At 36.6% G+C, this 22,304-nt stretch overlaps 1 long non-coding RNA gene across 2 annotated transcripts in view; it reads left to right on the forward strand.

Annotated features, from left to right (window-relative positions):
* LOC140509280 (uncharacterized) overlaps positions 1 to 22,003 on the forward strand; it is a 39,755-nt gene extending 17,752 nt beyond the window's left edge. Inside the window, exons 3-5 of one of the 2 annotated variants that reach the window (XR_011968626.1) lie at positions 9,504 to 9,606; positions 13,605 to 13,767; positions 21,835 to 22,003. This is a non-coding gene — a long non-coding RNA (uncharacterized lncRNA). Of the gene's footprint in view, positions 1 to 9,503; positions 9,607 to 13,604; positions 13,978 to 21,834 lie in introns of those variants that run through there. The other variant, XR_011968627.1, reaches the window with a different exon arrangement.
* Positions 22,004 to 22,304: the final 301 nt, after the last annotated feature.

Genomic DNA, 22,304 nt, shown 5'->3' on the forward strand with positions numbered 1-22,304 from the left:
GTAAGTACCCATAGCCAGAGGTGTCCCTGCCTCACTGCTTCTGCATTCACCAGATGTGTGCTGATTCCTTCTTGCCCAGGAACTTGTCTCAGCCGCATAGCTGAACCTGGTGTCCCTTATTAGCAGAGCTTCCCTCAATATTCCCCTGCTCAGATAGATGCTAGATCTTCCATACTGTATGGGAGGTAAAAGTTCCTGTGACTGGGGCAGAGCCTACCTCCTAACTCAGCTAGCCCCAGGGCTCAGTGCTTGCTGTTTAGAACCAAACCTCTGTCCTGGAATTTGTCTTCTGGTTGTGCTAAGAGGACTACTGTCCTGTCTCAACTCTTGTTTATTTATTTATTTTTTAAACCACTCTGTGTTTGCTCTGAGGCATTATTTTCTCTTGTCTGGAGAGCTTGGAATTTTCTGACTTACATTATCATCTTTCCAAAATCCTCTCTGACAACTCTAATTATTAATTTTTTTCAATGCTCTAAATCACTAATGATTAGAGAGATGCAAATTAAAACAACTCTGAGGTAACACATCACTCCTATCAGATTGGCTAATATGACAAAACAGGAAAGTGATAAATGTTGAAGGTGTGGGAAAGTTGGAACACTAATTCATTGTTGGTGGAGTTGTGAGTGGATCCAACCATTCTGGAGAGCAATTTGGAACTATGCCCAAAGGGCTACAAAAATGTGCATACTTTTTGACCCAGCAATACTACTTCTAGGGCTGTGTCTCAAAGAGATCAGAAAATTGTGAAAAAGACTCACATGTGCAAAAATATTTATAGTAGCTCTTTTTGTGGTGGCCAAAAATTAGAAATTTAGGGAATGCCTATCTATTGGGGAATGGCTGAACAAAACTATAACATTATAACAAATGATATATAGGTAAACTTCAGAAAAGCCTGACAAGACTTAATGAACTGATGCTGCGTGAAGTGAGCAGAACCAGGAAAACACTGTACACAGTAACAACCACGGTGTGCAATGGCTGACTTTGATAGACTTAGTTCTTCTCAGCAATGCAAGGTACTTAAACAATTTCAAAGGACTCATGATGGAAAATGCCATCCACATCCAGAGAAAAGAACTATGGAGTCTAAATGCAGAATGAAGCAGACTATTTTTTTTGTGTATTTCATTTTGTTTTTATCTTTCTCATGGTTCCTCCCATTCATTCTAATTCTTCTATACAACCTGATTAATGTGAAAATATGTTTAATAGGAACATTTATGTAGAGCCTATACCAGATTGCATGCCATCTTGGAGAAGGGAGAAAGGGGGAAGGGGGGAGGATGGAGGGGGAGAAAATTTAAAATTTATGGAAGTGAATGTTAAAAACTAAAAATAAATAAATTAACATAAAAAAGAAAAGGGAAAAAAATTCTCACATTAATCCTCAATCCACCTCTCTGAAGCTTCCGGTCATGATTTGTAGTTTTGCCTTCTGGGGCCAAGTAGAACAGGTCTAACCCTTTCCCCATACGACATCCGAAAGGATGTGCTTTGAAGACAGTTGTCATGTGTCCTTTACATCTTCTAGTCCCCTTGGAAAACATGGCACTTTCTTTCAATTGATCATCATACTTATTCTTTCATTAGCATTATTTAGTGTCTACTAAGTATCAGGCATTTTCTTGAGCTCTGGGAAAAGAGAGAAAAAAAAAACCCAACAAACTAAATAGCACCAGTTTCCAAGGTGTTTACATTCTACTGTACCTCCATTTTGAGACTAAACTCCCATATCCTTTCCTTCCTTCCCTTATTTTTTCTTGCTTTCTTGCTTGCTTTCTTTCTTCCTTCCTTCTTCCCTCATTCATAATAGTTGGCTTAACTTATAATTTTATTGCCATCTTTTTTCTTACACTATACTGTCATTTCTATCTCTCCAAAGAAACAAGGAAAAACAGTCAAGCAAAAATGACCAATAAAGTGATTGTGTCTGAGAGCATAATAATTAACATGAATAGTACTTCACATTTCTATTAAGAAAATAACTTCTATTGTTTCTTAGTGATTCTTCCCCCTCTAGGATTACAAACTTATTTCCAACCTTCACCTGTCAAAATAAATAACCATCTTCTCTTGATTAAGAACATCTTTTTATTATGCTTCTATGCTCCAGCTCCCTCCTTGTGAGTCGTTTTAGCCTCTAGTTTCACCACATTATATGAACTCTACCTGTCTACCATGCTGGGGATCCCTTCCCTCACGCTTTCACTTTCCACTGTTTGTCCTGAGAACAGTTACCAGATCAGTATTAATGTTTTTCAAAATGATGTGTCAATCAGTCACCAAATATTCCTGTGACTTCCCAAACCAAAATATTTCTCCTTGACTACCATAAGTCAGCTTTACTTCTTAGAATGTAAGTGTCATTAAGGCAGTAATAGTATTTTTTGTAAGGGTATTTACAGCACTTAGAATAAGTATTTAAGTCATTTTTTCAGTCTTTTTTTATGTTTTACCACCTTGTTCTTTGAATGTATTGCATTGATTTACCATTAAATATAATTACGTACCTCTTTGAAAATTGTATGTACTCTATATATGTGTATACACACATATGTATATGTATTTATACACACACACACATACACACACAATTTCTATGGCTAAAATCTTGGCCAGTATAGCAGCAAGCACCCTGGCATACATCAGAAGGCCTTTTGTATAGGTTCTTAGATCTGCTTTTCTAAAAGAAAAGCAACTTTTGAGGGGTCAACAATCTTCAAGCACATATACCAACAGAGAAAATACAAGCAGAGAAATAAAGAACAAGATAGGGCTTCTAACTGTTTGACCGTAAGGAATACATACATCAGAGACCAACAGACACATTCAACTGCCTGACCAGTACATACATACATAGTTACCAGAGAGAGAAGCACTAACATCTCGATTTCCAAAGTGTGTGTGTGTGTGTGTGGGGGGGGGGGCAGGAAACACAGCTACTCAGAGTCTCATCTGCCACAGTAACCTTCCTCCAAAGAAGTCCCCAAAGCAAAACCATGCCTGAGAATATATATACACTTTTCAGAACCTGAGGAAAAGACCTTCATGACCTGGTGCCTCATTAATTCGGAGTGTGTGTTCCTATAAAACAAACCTCCCCTAATCAAGCTCCCCTTAATGGCCTCTAAGTGAGGCCTATTAATGAGTAGGGAAGATCTTTTACTCTAATTAACATTACAGCCAGTTATCCAGGGAGATATTGATCTCCCTCTTCAGTCTTCAGAGCTATATTAATTACATCCTACAGTTGTTATCCTCAGTGGTCAATGGTATTCACCTTCCTCTTCCCTTCTACCCACATCTTTGATTTAGACTTCATACTGCATACCACTTGCACCTGCATACTATTCTGACTCAGTTATTTGTATATGAATTATTTCCACTTATTAGATTAAAAGCTTTATATAGACTCTATTTTCACTTGAAATATTCCTTAGCGTGTAGCACAGTAGCCTGCCCGCAAAAAAGCATTTCATAAATATTTTTTGCCTTTTATTTTTCAAAGTGTCATAGATTTTTCACTTTTAAGAGTCTTTTATTAAGATGAATGCCCTTGGGAGGTGTTAAGTTTGTTAACTAACACTTTAGCTGGCAGCACACTGAGAGTAAGACAGGGTGGCTATGGAATAGCATACATATGTCCTAGAGAATGTGTGGTGAGTAATTATTTATTGGAAGTATTAATTAGCATCCATATCACATTCTGTAGTTTCCAGGACTCTGAGATAACAGCTCATGTTCAGTGAAAATGTTGTACAATGTCTGTCTCAACAATTTTTTGAATTTTGACTTCTTCCTCCCCTTTCCTCCTTCCTCCCTCCCCTTTCCTCCTTCCCCCCTCCCCTTTCTCCTTCTCCCTTTCCCTTTTTCCTTCCCCTTCCTTTCCCCCTCTCCCTACCTCTGCTGCATCTGAAACAAGCATGCAGTTCACAGCCACTCTTTTAGGTCATCCTAGTTGCAGAAGAACAGACTGGGGATTTATTGTAGTAAACAAAAGTCTTTACAGACTCAAGTAGGAACTATCTCTGGTCTTCACTGACATGTAAAAACAGCTGAAACTATTAGTTCTTAGTCTCATTTCACTGACCAATCTCTTGGTTCTCATCCTTGACATCCAGATCTCTCCTATAAAGGAAAACTATCCAAGCAAAATATTAATGGATTTTTCATCTGAAGGTAACAATTCTAGCCACAGATTGCTTTGGCTGGCACTGCTTATGGGACTTCTACTCCCCAATTTTATTCTTTGCCCCAGTCTTTTGTAAATTGTGCATTAGAGCAAGCTATTCAGAATCCCAAGGCTGAAGTAGGTTCATTCTGGCAATGCTTCTAGTGTTAACAAGACTGCTTAGAGCCAAGGGACTCTGTAATCTTTAAATAAAACTGTACCAAGAATTCTCATCAGAGGCAGTACTGTGAAACTCAGACAAGGGATATTTAGGACACAAGATGCTCTTCTCAATCTGAAAATATTCCTTACTCAGATACAAATCTCTTTAAATGATGGTGGGGGTGGGCTATATTTAACGAGGATACAGGAGATAAAAATGCACTTCAAATGTGAAAATCTATCAAATTAACTGATTTGGATGGGGAATCTATTGTTTACTTCTAAGCTTTAGAAATTCAACCATATTTATGTGTGTATTCACAGAAAAAATGAATCTGGATTTGATTTTACTATAATCCCAGTTCACAGGCAATAAATACCTTTGAGTCATAGGTTGAGGAGAGGTCTTATGTATCTTGTTGCATATATACCCACATTGTGATAGCCAGAGATACAGCGTTTTGCTTGCTCTCCAGTCTATAACCACAAGACGAGAGAAAGAAAAAGCAAACATTGCTTTTACTACCCCTAAAGAGCTTGGAGTCTGAGAATATTTACACAGCTTGCAATTGCCTCCTGGGAAAAAGGTGAGATTAGGACAACAGGGAGACTGTGGCCTCTGGACCACTATCTTGGGGAGTTCTGGCACTCAGGAGGCTTTTTTTTTTTTTTTTGGTTTATTGAATTATTTCTGTTTGTTGAAGATTACTAAGTTCATAATACAAGATGACAGATCTAGAGATGGAAGAGACCTCAGAGTCCACCTAGTTCAATATTCTCATTTATATATAAGGAAACTGAGGCAAAGGAAAATTATGTGAAAATAAATTTCACATACCAACAGAAAGGAAGAATGAACTATGCTCATTCTCTAATACAGGAGTTCTTAATATTCTATGGGTGTGGGTGGTGGGTGGTGGGGAGAATCTCTTTGCAACCTGTTCAAACCTATAAACCCCCTCTAAAAATAATGTTTTTAAATAAATTAAATAAAATACACAGGGTGATGAAGGAAGCCAGTTGGGTTTAAATACAGTTATCAAAAATGAAAAAAAATGAGCAAGTTCATGGGACCCGGGTTAAGAACCCATGTTCTAGCATACATACTTGTGAGAATGTCCAATCTATGTTTAGTTTAAGGTTTTGGATGTCACAGTTATTTATCAGCAACCAGTAAACAGTCAGATGTCTATTCAAGATCATGCTGCTTCTAGGTTCCATTCCAGAACTTCCAGAATGCAGTATACCACAACTTTGAAGGTCAGTTGTTCCATTTGGCCTGTTTCCCAGCTCCTCTTTAAGCTTCAGGTCAGAAGCTATAACCTCTACATCTCAATTTTAGTGCCCTTACTTACTTTCCCCCCCCATTTATTCTGTATTTATATTTGTTTTCTTACTGCTTCTTCCATTAGATCATGAGCTCCTTGAGGACAGAGGTTGGTTTTTGTCTCTTTTTGTATCCTCAGCCCTTAGCACAGTAGTACCTGGCACGTAGTAGGCACAATCAATGTTTATTGATTTTCTCACTGACTGACCATTTCTGCCCCATGGACCAATCCTGATTACTTGATTGTACATTTTTTCCCCCATGTATCAGCTCAGAATAAATGAGAAAAAAGTGAGGGCACTAGAATTGAGAGGGACTAGTAAAGGCTTTCTAGTTGGGACTTAAAGGAATCCAGAGAGACCAGTAGACAAAGATGAAGGAGAAAAATCTCAGGCTTGGGGGACAACCAGAGAAAATGTCTAAGGCCAAGAGATTGAATGTCTTGTTCTCTAAATAAAACTGTGGGACCATGCCACTGTAACAAAGAATACATGACGGAGAATAAAATATTATGAAGACTTGAACAACAGGAGGAAACTAGTCTATCGAGGGGTTTGAATGCCAAATAGAGGATCTTATATTTGATCATAAAGACTATAGGGAGTCACTTGAGTTGGTTGGTCAGACACGCAAGTTAGAAAAATCTCTTAAGTAGAATAAATATCCTAAAAATCTGTATTCCCTGTTTACATTATTCAATTTGTTTGGCAACTACCTTCTTCATAAATAATGCATAGCCAACCTATCCTAACTCACGAGTTTCATTTCTACTTTTTGGGTGCCGAGTTGGGATTTGTTCTTGTTTTTAAAAGTTTAATTAGGGATTATAAGTATATACTTATGCTTCAGTATTTTAGTGGATCTGTGATGTAAATATTCCTTCCAATGATGCAAATCACAAGCCATTCACACTTTCTTTTTCTGTGCAGTTCTTGTTTATGCATCTCCATAAATCTTTCATAAAGAGGCATCTGTGCAAGGACAGGTGGCCAAGTATGGTGGAACCTTCTATTCTGACAACTGTGTGATCAGGTCCCTTACCCTTTCAGTGCAGCAGGCTGTTTTCTTAGACTCTAGTTGATAGATGACCTGCAGATCTAAATTAGTGGGAGAAGTTTTCACACTAAGATTTCCCTAGTGAAATCAGAGTTTCAAACCAATATTCTGGAGAGCTTTCCCTAGGTCTCTTCACATCTCATCAGCAATATTCCTGGGGTGGGGAACCTATGGCCTCATGGCCACATATGGCCCTCTAGGTTCTCAAGTGTGGCCCTGTAACTGAATCCAAACCTCACAGAACAAATCCCCTGAGTAAAATTATTTGTTCTATAAAACTTGGACTCAGTCAAAAGGCCACACCCAAGGATCTAGAAGGCCACATGTGACTGAGACTGCAGTTTCCCCACCCCTGATTGGCCATATATTTGTTTTTGCTTGCTTTTGCTACATGACTAACCCAACTCTCTTTTTTTCAAACTCATATTCTCCTGGAATATTAGTAAAAAGTTGATCGTTTGCCAGAGCATCTAAGATCCATTTTGGGTGGAATGATTAGATGGTCCCTTAATGTTAATGTATCTAGGTCATTAAGATAACTGAATATTTTTTGTGATTAATTTAAGCTGTGAGTTTATTACAAGGTGATTATTGTTTCAGAGAGAAAGGGATGTGGGAAGCTGGGATAGATTTCCTAGAATGGAAAGACATTTCCCCCCTAGTATTTTCTAATCCACGTTATTGTGTTGCTGTGAGATGCTCTTTAACTTCTAATTCTTGGATACCTTGCCTGAATTCAGCTTTTGGTGTTCTGGGCACTTTATTTACTGGACTATTAAATCTAAGTCAGTATTTTGGAAGCTGCATTAGATTGCAAAGGTGTTGGAATGAGACTGGATAATAGATTGGACAACCTGTGTTAATGATGCTACTTATATGAAGCAACTTATATCAGATATACAATGAAAGGAACAGAGTTATGTTCATTTAAGCAAAATATTTCTACAAAATTGTGGTGAATCTACTATTTTACAAACTTAAGTACTATTAAAGATCTTGACAAGTCAAACTATGATCCCTTTACTTCTCTCTTTCACCTTGCTTCCTCCTGTCTAGATTAGGCATTCTTCTTTGGAAAGAGGAACTGGAAATGGCCTTAGCTATGTGCTCATAAGCTATATTAGCTAGAATCTGATCTTATAGCTATAATTAGTGCTCAATTGTATTTCTCCCTTCTCCCTCCTATAAATTATGCTCCTTGAGCTAGAGATTATTTTGTTTTTGTCTTTGTATTTATCCCCAACACCCAGGACTATGATTTATACAAATTAAGTGCTTGATAGATGTTTCTTGAATTGTAATGTACTGAATTGACATACCTTGGATGGGGGTGAAGTTTAGTCAGCTAGATTCTGTTCCCACAAAGAACCAGGTACTGAGAAGTCTTTTGTTCACTTTGGCAGCTATACACTCCTCTCAACAACACAGGGAGCTTTATGGAAGTGCCAGGTTCTTTATTCTTTCCAGAGAGTAGGCAACCTTCTATTTCTCAGCTCTACTTCTTTTACCTGAGGGTGGCTGCCTTCAGATCATTAGTCTAAGGCATGTTGTCAGTGTTAATGAATTCAGTCAGAACAATTCTAATCCTCTATTCAATGGAATCCTACCTCCTCCTTGGATATCTGGTATTTCATGTGGATAAGCCATAATGGATCTGCCACAAGAAACAGATATGAACTATATGAAGTTTTGTTCATAGGCATGGAATCAATATAAATGAATCAAATAAGAAATTCTTTTAAATAACTTCTCTGTTGATGTTTTTCCAAGACCCAGGCCACATATAATCAGAGCATAGGTATACTACCCCAAATTCAAGAACTTTTCAGGAATATTTCAAGGTCCATAGCTCAAAGGGCAACTATTTCTCTTTCCTCATACCCTAAGGTATCATTTCCAAATCCTGATGTGCTTATGCTCTCTAGGGTTGGCATATTAAGTTAAGGGAAATTGTGAGTCAGAATGAATTGGTTTTCTTCTAAGAGGAATGAAACCTGAAAATATAGAAAGAAGCTTCTTCACTAGCTTTTCTTTCTTCCAGCTACTCTGCTTAGGGCACATTTCATTTAGTGAGGTGTACCTGACCCCAAAACGTTAAAGTCTCATATGGAAAAGCTCTGCTCATGCCTTCTTGATCTTTCTCCTTGTAAAAGGTCCAGCCACTCTCCTTTTGGTTGCTTTGCATCTTGGCTCCTTGGCACACTCATTTTCTACACCCCCTGCCAAGGGGAAGGAGCCAAAGAACAAGAAATGTGTCTTATACTCCTTCTAGTGATGCCATTTCAATCTTGAAAAGATTGAACATCTGTGAACATGAATAAGCATCATGCCTTTGTATATAATATTCATAGGTAATCACCCCAATTACAGAATAGATATGTAGATGCTACAAACATGCCATTCACACTAATAGTTTTGCTGTAACCAAGGTAATACAAAATAACTGATTATATATGCCATTATATATATTGAACTAAGAACACAAATCTAACACATACTATCAAACCATATATTGTATCAAGCAAGCAAACACAAAGATCACATACAGAAACATATACTGCACATATAAGGACAGTGAATGTTGAAGAAAGCATAGCATTGTATGTATGTGTGTATGAATATGAAGCATAACAATAAAAATCACATTGTATGATAAACATGTTGGTCACATATAGCACATAAAGCTTATGAAATAGATGCAAAAATGATATTACATGAACTACAACAATGGGCATTGCTTGGATACATGTGTGACCATTTCTCTCATTTCTCCTAAAGCATCATTAGGAACCTTGGTTACTGAACTTGGGGATGTCTCAGATTGACTTTCAGTAAGCAGCTGGCCATAACTCTCTTTGTACAAGTCTTTGTTTCCTTCCAGGTAAGTATCAGTGAGTGTCCTAGACAGTTCTTTTTTTTTTTTTCTTTTTTGAATTTGCCCAATTAGTATATTAGTACATTCTAGGGACAGTTGACCAAGTCTTTAAAATCCTTTCCATGCATCTTATGTCAGTAACATCCAAATGATATGGAAGGAATCAGGCAAGATTGCTCTTCCTTCCCTTCTAATACTTTCCAACCACAGACTCAGAGGGGAGCTTATTAGGTAGTTTACTGGTGATAGTATAATCTTCACAAATTTTAGATAATTGCACCAAAACCTACAGAAAGGCCTAGTTTAGAGAGATTGGTTGGATGTAGCCAGATGGCAAACACTCCTATCTTTTCTAAATCTGTACTCATTGCCTGCTTAGGCACTATGTGACCCATCTATTTGAGAGAGGCCATACAATTGGCCTGGAATTGACAACTTGAAACCAGCTACTCACTGATCTAATCATTCCTTTAGCTTTTCTTTAGTCTTTTCTCTTGTTCTTCCAAGGTCTTCTCAAAAATTATGTCATCATGATCATCACTGTTAACATTTGTCTAGCATTTGAATGTTTGCAAGCACTTTACTTATACTATCTTATTTTATTATTATTTATACTATCTCATTTTTAGCAACCCTGGGAGGGAGATGCTATTGTTATGTACATTTTACTGATGGGGAAACTAAGGCAGACAGTTGTTAATTGGTTTGTTTAGTATTAGACAGCTAATAAGCATCTGAGGTTGGATTTGAAATCACTCCATCTACTGTGCAACATCTAGGAACACCAACATTTCAAAGCATTTAATAGCTCCAATCATTTTCTCCTTAATTTTTTGAATATTGATTGGTGACCCCAAATTCCTTGTAGTCAATGCAAATCTTACTGAGACTTGACTATTGTCACTGAGGGACTTGTTCTGATCTTTTAAAAGTTTAATTAGAGAATAAATGTGTATAATTGTATTTTTATATTTCACTCCAACTGGGATGCAAATATTCCTTCCACCAGTCCACATCACAACCCATTCATCCCTTCTTGTCAACTCTTTTCCATATACTCCTAACTATCTTCAATAAAGGATCCTCTGCAATGGAAATGCCGCATGATGTAGTGAATAGAGAAAGGCTCTCTCTAGAGTCCAAAAGACTTGGGTTTAGGTTCTGCCTTTAAAACTTCCTAGCAGAGTGACCACAGACAAGTCACTTAATCTCCAGGGTTCTAGTGTAACTAAGACTCTAAGATATGGAATATATATTAGTGGAAGAAATTTTAAATTTTCACAACAGATGTCAGTGCACATGACTTCAGCTTGCCTCAGTATGGCTGTAAGTAGAAGTGTGGTTTCAGTGTCCTAGTGCAGCAGTATACAAAATGGGAACATGAGTTTCTTGGAGGGTTATGGCCAACTGCAAGGAGTATGTCATTAACAGAATCAGATGGTGAGAAGATGGATCTTATTCCACCATTCCCATAAGAGCCAATAAGTAGACTTGTTTCCAACAAAATCAAATTTAGCCTTAATTCCTGACTTCTGTATAGTGTCTCCTCCTTCTGCTGTGCAAACTCTGTTCCTGTTCCTTTCTGTACTAATCCTAGGTTTCTCAGAGTTGTTATAATATAACTATTTTCTGAGATTCTTCAGTTACTGTGAAGGTGTTACTAGGAAAATCCCTGTCTTCAAGAGCGTACCCAGTTCCTGTGCCCAGATCACTTTAAGTAGGTACTCCTTGGAGTTTGGGCTGTTGAGTAAGAGCCAAGCTCCACACCTTTCTTTTATGTGGAGAAACACCTACTCACAGAATAGTAGGCATTGATGGATTGTCATCTATGTCAGTAATCATGTTACATTATCTGTTCTCCAAGTCATATCCTTTCTTTGGAACTTTCCTATTTATGTTGAACACATTGCCTTTCCTCCATGTTTTGTGTCCACAGCCTCACTGTCATTTTTGGACTCCTTACTCTCCTTTACCTCATATATCTAAAAAGTTGACAACTCTTATCCTTTCAATCTCTATAACATTCCTCTCATGCATATCCTTTCACTTTTGCAGTGACTGGCCTACTTCAGGGTCTCATCTCTTCTTACTAGGACTATGGCAACAGCCACCTAATTGGTCTCCTTGCTTCAAGTTTCTCTCCAGTCTAAACTATCCCCCCTTCAGAGTGAAAATGATTTTCTTAAAATGAAAAGAGGAGGGAGTTTAAAATGGAGCATGGATGAGCAGGGAAGATAAAATTCATGTTTAATTATACATTACATATGTATGTAATGTGTGTGTCTCCTGAGTTTCTCTCTCCATACACATATGTATATATACACATATATGTGTATATATATATATCTTCAGACATGTATATTGCTATATGTAAAGATATATATTCATATATAGACATTATCTGTTTCTATCTATTGTGAATTTGAAGAAGACATACACATATTATATGTATGTGTAACATGTATTTGTATATACAAATGTGTATGTATGTATGTATATGTATATACGTATATATATGTGTATATATATATATACGGGCACCATTAGAAATTATGAAAGTAACAATTTTAGAGAAATCTGGGACAATTTGTATCAAATGACAAAGAGTAAAGTGAGAACAATTTATAGAATTACCACAACATTGTAAAGACTAAAGAAAATTAGACACAATTTAGAATTTTGGTCAATGCAATTGGCATCTATGATTTCAGAGGACCAAGGATGCTACGCAGTTCCTAACAGAGAAGTGATGTGATTAAGATACATATTTTTGAACATAGTCAGTGTGGGACTTGTTTAATTTAACTACATATTTGTTATAAGATTTTTTTTTTAATGAAACAGGAGGTGGCAAGGGGGAAGAGAAAACTAATGCTAGTTATCTAAAAATCTTTTTTTAATTCAAATTTTTCTTTTGTGGGACTCCTTGCAGAGAGTGTACATCACAGCTTTTTATCACATATTAGAACATACTCAGTTGAAAAATTTAACTAATTAAAATTATGATCTAGTGATGATTTTTTGTTTTAATCTCTTGAAATTTATCTTGGCCAGTTCTTGATCAGTAGACAGAGAGCCCATCACAGAGTCTATGTTCAAAGTCTTTCAGTTTTAAGAAGTGAATTTCCCCTCCCCCTAGTTTTATATTCCGTTGTTTGAATCTTTAGGAAGCTAAAAAATAGACAAACTTTGATTAGGTAATGTAGTTTGACTGAAGGAAACACACACATAGAATATATGCATTGCAACATGCATATGTTACATGTATATATATGTACACATATATAATATGTATATGTAATATGCATATAATATATGTATTCAAAAAGGCAAAGGCCATTGGATGTAACTTTTTAGTATTGTTGAAAAATAAAATATTTTATTGTATTAGACTGGGAATTTAGGAAACTTTAGTTTAAAGGGAAAGAGATAATTACATATATAGCTCCTTAGCCACACATTTAATCAGATGTAGAATAATTCATGAAATTCTTGGAAACATAAGTTGTAGAGAGATTGCAAAAGATTTTTATTGCTAAGCATTTTTTTCAATTAAACAATATGAAAGCACCAAATTTCCTTGAACAAATTAATTACAGGCCTACACTTCAGGAATATACATTGGCAGTTGTTTGGAAGCTGGGTTTGAGAGTGAATAAAGTGGGAAAAGGGAGAACGGTTTGGAAGTTAATGTAGCAGTTGAGGTTAGAAGTAAGGAAGGTCTCAACTAGAGTGGTAGTTGTGTGAATGTAGAGAAGAGGATAGGTGTAGAAGATTCGGTTGGAGTAGAACTGACTAGACTTTGCACCTGATTGAATGTGGGGCTAAGGTTGTGAAAATGAGTAACTAGAAGGATGGTTAACCTCAGTACTAATGTTTATGCTGAGAAATAAGTAAATGGGGGGAATTTTATTTTGTTGTTCAGTCATGTCCAACTCTTCATGACCCTTTTTCAGTGTTTTCTTGGCAAAAATACTAGAATGGTTTGCTATTTTCTTCTCCAGATCATTTTACATATGAGGAACTGAGACAAAGAGGGATAAGTGACTTATCCATGGTCACATAGCTATTGTCTGGGGCCGTATTTGAACTCACCAAGATGAGACTTCCTGATTCCTGATTCCTGAATCCAATGCTAAGTGTGCCACATAGCTGCCTGAGAAATAGGTAAATAAGGGAAAAAAACCATTGCAAATTTCTGTAATAACCCCTAAATACTTGTTTCTTTCTATGTGGAAAACAAGTATCATCTATATCTCTAAATATTCATATAATATTTGAGTTCACTGAGATTAAATTAAAATAGAACACATGGATTATAAATTTAATTAATTCTGAATTTATAATAAAAGTTTGAATTACAAAGGGTTTTTAAAATGAAATTTTAATATTTTCTAATATGTGGAGAAACAAAGTGAAAATTAGTTGGTAGTGGGTAATAAAATGATTAAATGAACATATAAATGATCTATAATTAATAAATTAGTTAAAGCTACATCTAAAATATTTAAAGAGATAAAAAACTCCTGAATATTTTTAACACTTTCCCTGTGCTAAGTATGTGCTATTTACAAAAAAAAATTGCCAAAGGTAACATTCAGCTCAGTCGAAAATTATCAAATAATCTAAATTAGTGTTTTGAATATAAAGTATTTTCTTTTAAATTTGAGTATATATGCATTTGTTTTTCTTTAGAAAAGACAATGATGACAAGCCTTCCTTAAAACAGACAATAATCATTCAACATTGATAAAAAAAATCAGAGACCAGTGTAGCTGAATTTTACTTCTGTACTACCTAGTTAAGAAGAGTTTACTAATGAAATGCTTATCATAAATAGAGTTGCCACAAGAATATTTAAACTACTCAAAGAAACAAAGGGGTTTGTTATGACATATAATAAATCATTCTTAGGTTTACTGTAATGTAGGCTCCTAGTAGACCCTAGTTGACAACATTTTGATTCTTCATCAAATAATTTTTTGATGATAATAAGTAGGAGTGAAAAAAATCACTAATTTCATTAATTCAGTCTCCTCACCTACCCTCTGTCCCTCCACTTTGAATTGGTGATACATAATGATATATATATATAAAACATACAGATAAAAAATAATGGTTTTGTAATGGCATTTTTACATTTTGTCCCAACATAGAAACTTGTGTGAGGAATTAGGTTTACGTAGAAACAAGAGTACCAAGTTTCAAAACTCATCTCTCATTGCATCATGGCCTTGTTCCATCCAAACCAATCTGCTCACTGTTTGCTGCTATCAATTCACAGATATTTGCTTCTCTGCTTTTTTGTCTTCCTCAAAGAAAATATCCTTTCCTTTCCTCTCTATCAATCTATGCCCATCACTCCTTTCACCACCTAATCTTTCTCAGGAAGGCTTCTTATGTGAAGCACTGGTCACATTCAAATCAGTCTTGTCTGAATCCCTTTAACCTTTAAGATGAAGATTTGATTTACAGAATATTATTTTGTGCTGGCTAAAATGGGTGGTTTGTGAATGTTTTCAATCAGTGTTGGTGACATATGGTTCATCAATTCCAACTCTACTGTAAACTTATGGAAAACAAGGGCTGTGTCTTCTAATTCTTTTGTGGCCTTCCGTAGTGCCTAGTATGGTGCTTGGTGCCCTATGATGTGCTCAATAAATCCTTGCTAATGAACTAATTTTCAGTAAATTACTTGTTGTCCTATTAAGGTATGAATGGTAGTACCTTCCTGGGATTATGTAATATTGTTAGATCACTAGATTGGAAACTCAGAGACCTGGGTTATTCGTATTCTTTGCCTTGTGATTATTTTTGTGATTCTAATCACATTAGCTTCCTATACTTTACTGCCTGCATCAGTAAAATGAAAATGATGACACTTTCCAGGTACTTATTTCACAGGAGCATCAGGGGGCGTAGTTCATTTAATTTTGAAGATGAACTCCTCCAGGAAAAGAAAAAAAATACATTAGTTTGACTTCATGTTGCATCTTTACTCAAATAAGATTACTATAATTCCAGTATTTTATCTCCTATCTGAACAATTTAACCTTGAGATAGGAAAGGATTTTAATTATTTATATAAGGAGCATTTCTGATGGCTTCAGTTGATATGACTTCTCACCATAGCTCAATGAGTTTTGTAAGGTGAACTCATCCCTCACTCAGACTTTAAGGTTATTATATTCTTCTTTTGGTTTATTATGTGAAACATAGAAATATTGGGATTTTATGTTGCTTTAGTTCAAATACGCAAACATATATGTGATGATATCTTTGTAGGTATTACTTTCATGCAGGTCAAGGCTCATTCATATGTTCTCATGCTGTAGGGTATTATCATATATTCCCATAGATTCTCAATAGGTGATCTGTCCAATATGCCTGTAACCTTCTTCACTTCCTCTTGATATCAATTATCCTTTACTCCTAATATAGGAATAGTCCATCTTCTTTTGCTTGGATACTTATTTGATTTATTTGAAGTTTTCCAAAGTCAATCTCTTCTCTGTTTTCTCTGTTCTCTAAGTTTTTGGTCCAACTTAACTTCTATTTGAAGTTTTCAGTATTTTCTAAGATATAAAATATATATGTATATATATATAATATATATAAAACTATGAATATGTACATGTATACAACCATATATGATACATTTTCCATCTCTCCAAGATATGTACATACATTCACACATATAATAATATACTATACAAATGCACACATGGGTACATACATATATGTATGTATACATATACGTATATGTATATATATATATATGTACATATGCCCACACATCTTGGAGACACTGAAAATATATCAAGTTATTTATACACATACACACATATTATTATTTATTATCCTGGTCAAGTCACCTCTTTTCTAGCAAACTTTCTTTTTTTATTTTTTTATTTTTATTTTTTTAAAAATTTATTTATTTAATTTTTAAAATTCATTTTCACAAAATTTTGGGTTACAAATTTTCTCCCCATTTGTCCCCTCCTCCCACCCCAAAACACCGAGCATTCTAATTGCCCCTATCACCAATATGCCCTCTCTTCTATCATCCCTCCCTTCCCTTGTCCCCATCTTCTCTTTTGTCCCGTAGGGCCAGTTAACTTTCTATACCCCTCTACCTCTATTTCTTTTTTCCTAGTAGCAAGAACAGAACTCGACAGTTTTTCCTAGAACTTTGAGTTCCAACTTCTCTTCATCCCTCCCTCCCCACCCCTTCCCTTTGGAAGGCAAGCAATACAATATAGGCCATATCTGTGTAGTTTTGCAAATGACTTCCATAATAGGCATGTTGTGTAAGACTAACTATATTTCCCTCCATCCTATCCTGCCCCCTATTGCTTCTATTCTCTCTTTTGATCCTGTCCCTCCACAAGAGTGTTGACTTCAAATTGCTCCCCCCTCCCACTGCCCTCCCTTCCATCCTCCCCCCCCCCCCTGCTTATCCCCTTCTCCCCCACTTTCCTGTATTGTAAGATAAATTTTCATACCAAAATGAGTGTGCATTTTATTCCTTCCTTTAGTGGAATGTGATAAGAGTAAACTTCATGTTTTTCTCTCACCTCCCCTCTTTTTCCCTCCACTAAAAAGTCTTTTGCTTGCCTCTTTTATGAGAGATGATTTCCCCCATTCCATTTCTCCCTTTCTCCTCCCAATATATTTCTCTCTCACTGCTTAATTTCATTTTTTAAAGATATGATCCCATCCTATTCAATTCACTCTGGGCCGTGTGTGTGTGTGTGTGTGTGTGTGTGTGTGTGTGTGTGTGTGTGTGTGTGTGTAATCCCACCCATTACCCAGATACTGAAAAGTTTCAAGAGTTACAAATATTGTCTTTCCATGTAGGAATATAAACAGTCCAACTTTAGTGAGTCCCTTATGACTTCTCTTTGCTGTTTACCTTTTCATGCTTCTCTTCATTCTTGTGTTTGAAAGTCAGATTTCTTTTCAGCTCTGGTCTTTTCATCAAAAATGCTTGAAAGTCCCCTGTTTCATTGAAAGACCGTATTTTCCCCTGAAGCATTATACTCAGTTTTGCTCGGTAGGTGATTCTCGGTTTTAGTGCTAGTTCCTTTGACTTCTGGAATATCCTATTCCACGCCCTTCGATCCCTTAATGTAAAAGCTGCTAGATCTTGTGTTATCCTGATTGTATTTCCACAATACTTGAATTGTTTCTTTCTAGCTGCTTGGAATATTTTCTTCTTGACCAGGGACCTCTGGAATTTGGCTACAATATTCCCAGGAGTTTCTCTTTTTGGATCTCTTTCAGGCAGTGATCTGTGGATTCCTTGAATACTGATTTTGCCCTCTGGTTCTAGAATCTCAGGGCAGTTTTCCTTGATAATTTCATGAAAATAATATCTAGACTCTTTTTTTTGATCATGGCTTTCAGGTAGGCCCATAATTTTTAAATTGTCTCTCCTGGATCTGTTTTCCAGGTCAGTTGTTTTTCCAATAAGATATTTCACATTATCTTCCATTTTTTCATTCTTTTGGTTTTGTTTTGTGATTCCTTGGTTTCTCATAAAGTCATTAGCCTCCATCTGTTCCATTCTAATTTTGAAAGAACAATTTTCTTCAGTGAGCTTTTGAACCTCCTTTTCCATTTGGCTAATTCTGCTTTTGAAAGCATTCTTCTACTCATTGGCTTTTTGAACCTCTTTTGCCAATTGAGTTAGCCTATTTTTCAAGGTGTTATTTTCTTCAGCATTTTTTTGGGTCTCCTTTAGCAAGGTGTTGACCTGCTTTTCATGCTTTTCTTGCATCTCTGTCATTTCTCTTCCCAGTTTTTCCTCTGCCTCTCTTACTTGATTTTCAAAATCCTTTTTGAACTCTTCCATGGCTTGAGCCCATTGGATATTTATTTTGGATGTTTGGGATAGAGAAGCCTTGATTTCTATGTCTTTCCCTGATGGTAAGCATTGTTCTTCCTCATCTGAAAGGAAGGGAGGAGGTATCTGTTCACCAAGAAAGTTACCTTCTGTGTTCTTGTTTTTTTTTCCCTTTTCTGGGCATTTTCCAAGCCAGTGACTTGACTTTTGAGTTTCCTTTCCACACCCACCTTGCCTCCAGATCTGCCCAGCCAGTGCTTGGGGTCTGAGATTCAAATGCTGCTTCCCAGCCTCAGGGCTTTGGGGGGAAGTGGGGTTGCTACTCAGTGTGAGATTAAGTTTAGGTGCTCAGGTGGGGGCAGGGCTGCCTCATGGGGCTTAGTTCCCTCAAGGGGTTTATGTGGAGACTTTCAACAATGGATCCAAGGTCCTGCCTGCTTTGGGAGCTCCTGTCCACTGCTGTCTCCCAAGGGGGCCTGAGTGATGGGGACACCCTGCTCTCCTCTCGGTGGGCCCTCTCACTGACCCCCAGCCCAGCACCTGTGAGTGACAGGACCTGCGTGGCTGCTGGAGATTCTGTCCCTGAAGCCTCCTGGGATCTGCTCCTCTTGGTGCTGCATGGCCAAGGCAGGGCTGGGCTCTGCTCCAGTCTGGTGCACGAGGGATGTTTCAGGTCAGTTTTTCAGGTCTCTCTGGAACAGAAATCTGCTCTCCTCCGTTGTTCTGGGGCTTCTGCTGCTCCCGAATTTGTGGGGAGTTTTTCTTTGCTGGTATTTTATGAGCTGTGGGTTTGGAGCTAGCATATGTGTATCTTTCTACTCCACCATCTTGGCTCCTCCCCCATAAAGTTTCTAAGAGTATAAGAGAAGAGTACATTCTAAAAGTACATTCACAATGTACATTCATTGCTAGAGTGAGTTCTTTCACCTGAATTCCCTATACCATTGAAATCATAGGTGCTGTTGATATCTACAAACCCAGTAATCTGGAGAATAATTAAAAAGAGGAAGGAGTGTAATCAGTGTAATCAATTTCTTTTTGTGTGTTCAATGTTATTTAGTACTTTCAATTATTGTATTAATGAAAATACTCATGATATATAGGCATTTGTGTAGTTTTCTTACTTTGTGTTATTTCTAAGCCTTTGGAGTCTCTCATTTCTTATTTTAGATCCATAGTTGTCACATATTTTTTCATCATCATCAGTTTCATCAACCTTTGCATTGACATGGCTAGGTTTCATAACTTGTGTTGATATAGTGTGGAAAATTTTAGATTTTGTAAAATTTTTTTACCTCTTGATCTTTTGCAGTTCCTACTTAAGATATAATTATTATCTTGGTTGTCTTTTTTGCAAATGATAATGAACACATAGAGGGCAGCTCCATCCTCCCAGTCCCTCAGACTCACAACCTAGGAATTATCTCTCAACCCCCATATCTAAACTATTTCCAGGGCCTATTGATTTCACTTTTGCCACCTATATCAAGTATTTTGTATTCTGTCCTTCGACATTGCCATTATTCTGGTGTAGGCCCTTATCACTTCATGCATAGACTGTAATATGCTGATGAGTCTTCCTGTCTCATCTCTCCTCATCCTCCAGTCATTTATCAAAGTAATTTTTCTAAAAGGCAAATCCATTCATATCATATACTTCCCACACCCTTGCCCACTCTATGAACCCAAGTGATCAAACTGTCTCTAGTATCAAATACAAAATGTCTTGTTTGTCAATCAAAACCCTTCATAAAATAAACCCCTCCCATCTTTCCAGTCTTATTACACCTTACTCCTAGGCATGTATTCTTCAATCGAGTGATACTGGTCTTCTGTCTGTTCCACAAACAAAACACTCCCATCTCCATGACTAGAATGATCTCTCTCCTCCATTCTGCTTACTGCCCTCCCTACCTTCCTTTAAGTTCTAATACCAATTGCACTGTTTACAGGAAGACTTCCTTCTTAATTCTAATACCTCTCTTCTCTTAATTATGTCCTGTTTATCCTGTATATAACTTTCTTTGTTTATATTTCTTTGTATGTTATCTCTCCCATTAGATTTTAAAGTCTTAGATGGTAGGGATTGTATATCTATGTATATGTATGTAAGTATATATATATATATTTTATATATATGCACACATATATACATACACACACACACACACACACACACACACATATATATATATATATATATTTGTGCATCCTCAGTACTTTGGCACATATTAGGCCATTAATAAATGTTTATCAATTGATTAATTTCACAGAACAAAAAAATGAACAAGATAAAGAAAGAAAATGAACAAATTTTACTGGTTCCCAAAGCATTTATGTGGTGATAGGTTGGTTTTACGTTTATGCTCCCTCACATACTCTTTGTGCTATGCTGATGGTGATGATGATGATGATGATGATGATGATGATGATGATGGTGGTGGTGGTGGTGGTGGTGGTGATGGCCACAACAATGGCAATGGCAATGACAGTGATGACTATCTGTGTTTTCCTTTCCTTTGTAAAAGGCTTCTTAATACAATTGTCTCACCATAAAGGATAAAAAGGAAGGGTAAATGGACATAACAATGCAATTCAGTTTAAGATCCATGAATAGATTGAATCTTTGTATATGAACTCCTTTCTGGATACCCATTTTTTTGTCCTCACATTTATGCATTGCTTATTAATGAGTAACTGTGATCTTTGCTTTTTCATGACTTATTTGGTAGATGATTTAAACGAAAGAGTCCTATTGGTACTGCCAATAAATAGCACTATGTTCCTTCTTCTTCCTGCCTCCGAATGTACCGATATAATCCTGTATATTTTAGCTGCTCTATTGCTTTTCATCTTAGCACCTAAGTACTTTACAGACAGAGCACACTATCACAGTGAAAATAGGAAATGCTGTGCTGTCGACTAAGCAGATTCCTGAATTCCTCTCTAGGGCACAACCCATAAAACCACTCTCACACAACATTTTACTGATATATTCATCAGCAGAAAGTGGCTATGCAGGGGGGAGATAAAGTTATGTTTGCTTGGGTAGAACATGGTCTTTGTCTACAGGAGATGATCATGTGCCAATTAAATGTCCTGACAAATATAGAAACAACTAATATTGTTGTAGGGTAGTTGTCAAATCCCATGAGTTATGGCTTCTTACAGAAGTACTGATGGTGTGGATCAAAAACTCATGGTGGATAAAGGGCTTGAGGAGGGAGGGAATCAACACAGAAACTGCTAAAATTGAGTCTCAGCCATCTTATCTAGTTATAGTCCCAAATCAGAATGTTTAGTATTTGAATCAGTATGGATAGAAGAGTAATTTGAATGCCAAGTCTCATCTATTAATGCTTCTTTCTGAAATCGCCTCATTGCAGCTGGTGATGCTTCATGTCAGCTTGATTGCAAGCCCATTCCCCTGAATCCCAGCTCCTGTTTCTCCCACACAGTTTTCACAACTTTTGGAGCCCTCTGCTTTTGGAGTGTATGATGAGTTGAATCTGCCTCCCAATGTTCAACACTGTATTTGGATTAAAATAAAAAAAATTGGCACAATGTTGAGTGTACTGAGGTTGGTCTTTTTTTTTTTTTTTTTTTTTTTAGCATTGTCTGTCATCCATTAACACCACTCCCATCCTCCCTTTATGCAGATTTGCCTTTCTTGAGCTATTAATAAATTTCAAGCACAACGATCACATTATTAATTTAGTCAACACTTGAGCAATGTGCAACATCAATAGAAACAGTCTGTGTTATACTTTTCAAGGAACAGATCTTTAATCCTTTGAACCAAGGTGTTGCATTATACTATCAATTCCCGTGAAAGGACAAAACCTCTCTATTCACC

This window comes from Notamacropus eugenii, chromosome 5 (genome assembly GCF_028372415.1).
Source record: "Notamacropus eugenii isolate mMacEug1 chromosome 5, mMacEug1.pri_v2, whole genome shotgun sequence".
NCBI lineage: Eukaryota > Metazoa > Chordata > Mammalia > Diprotodontia > Macropodidae > Notamacropus > Notamacropus eugenii.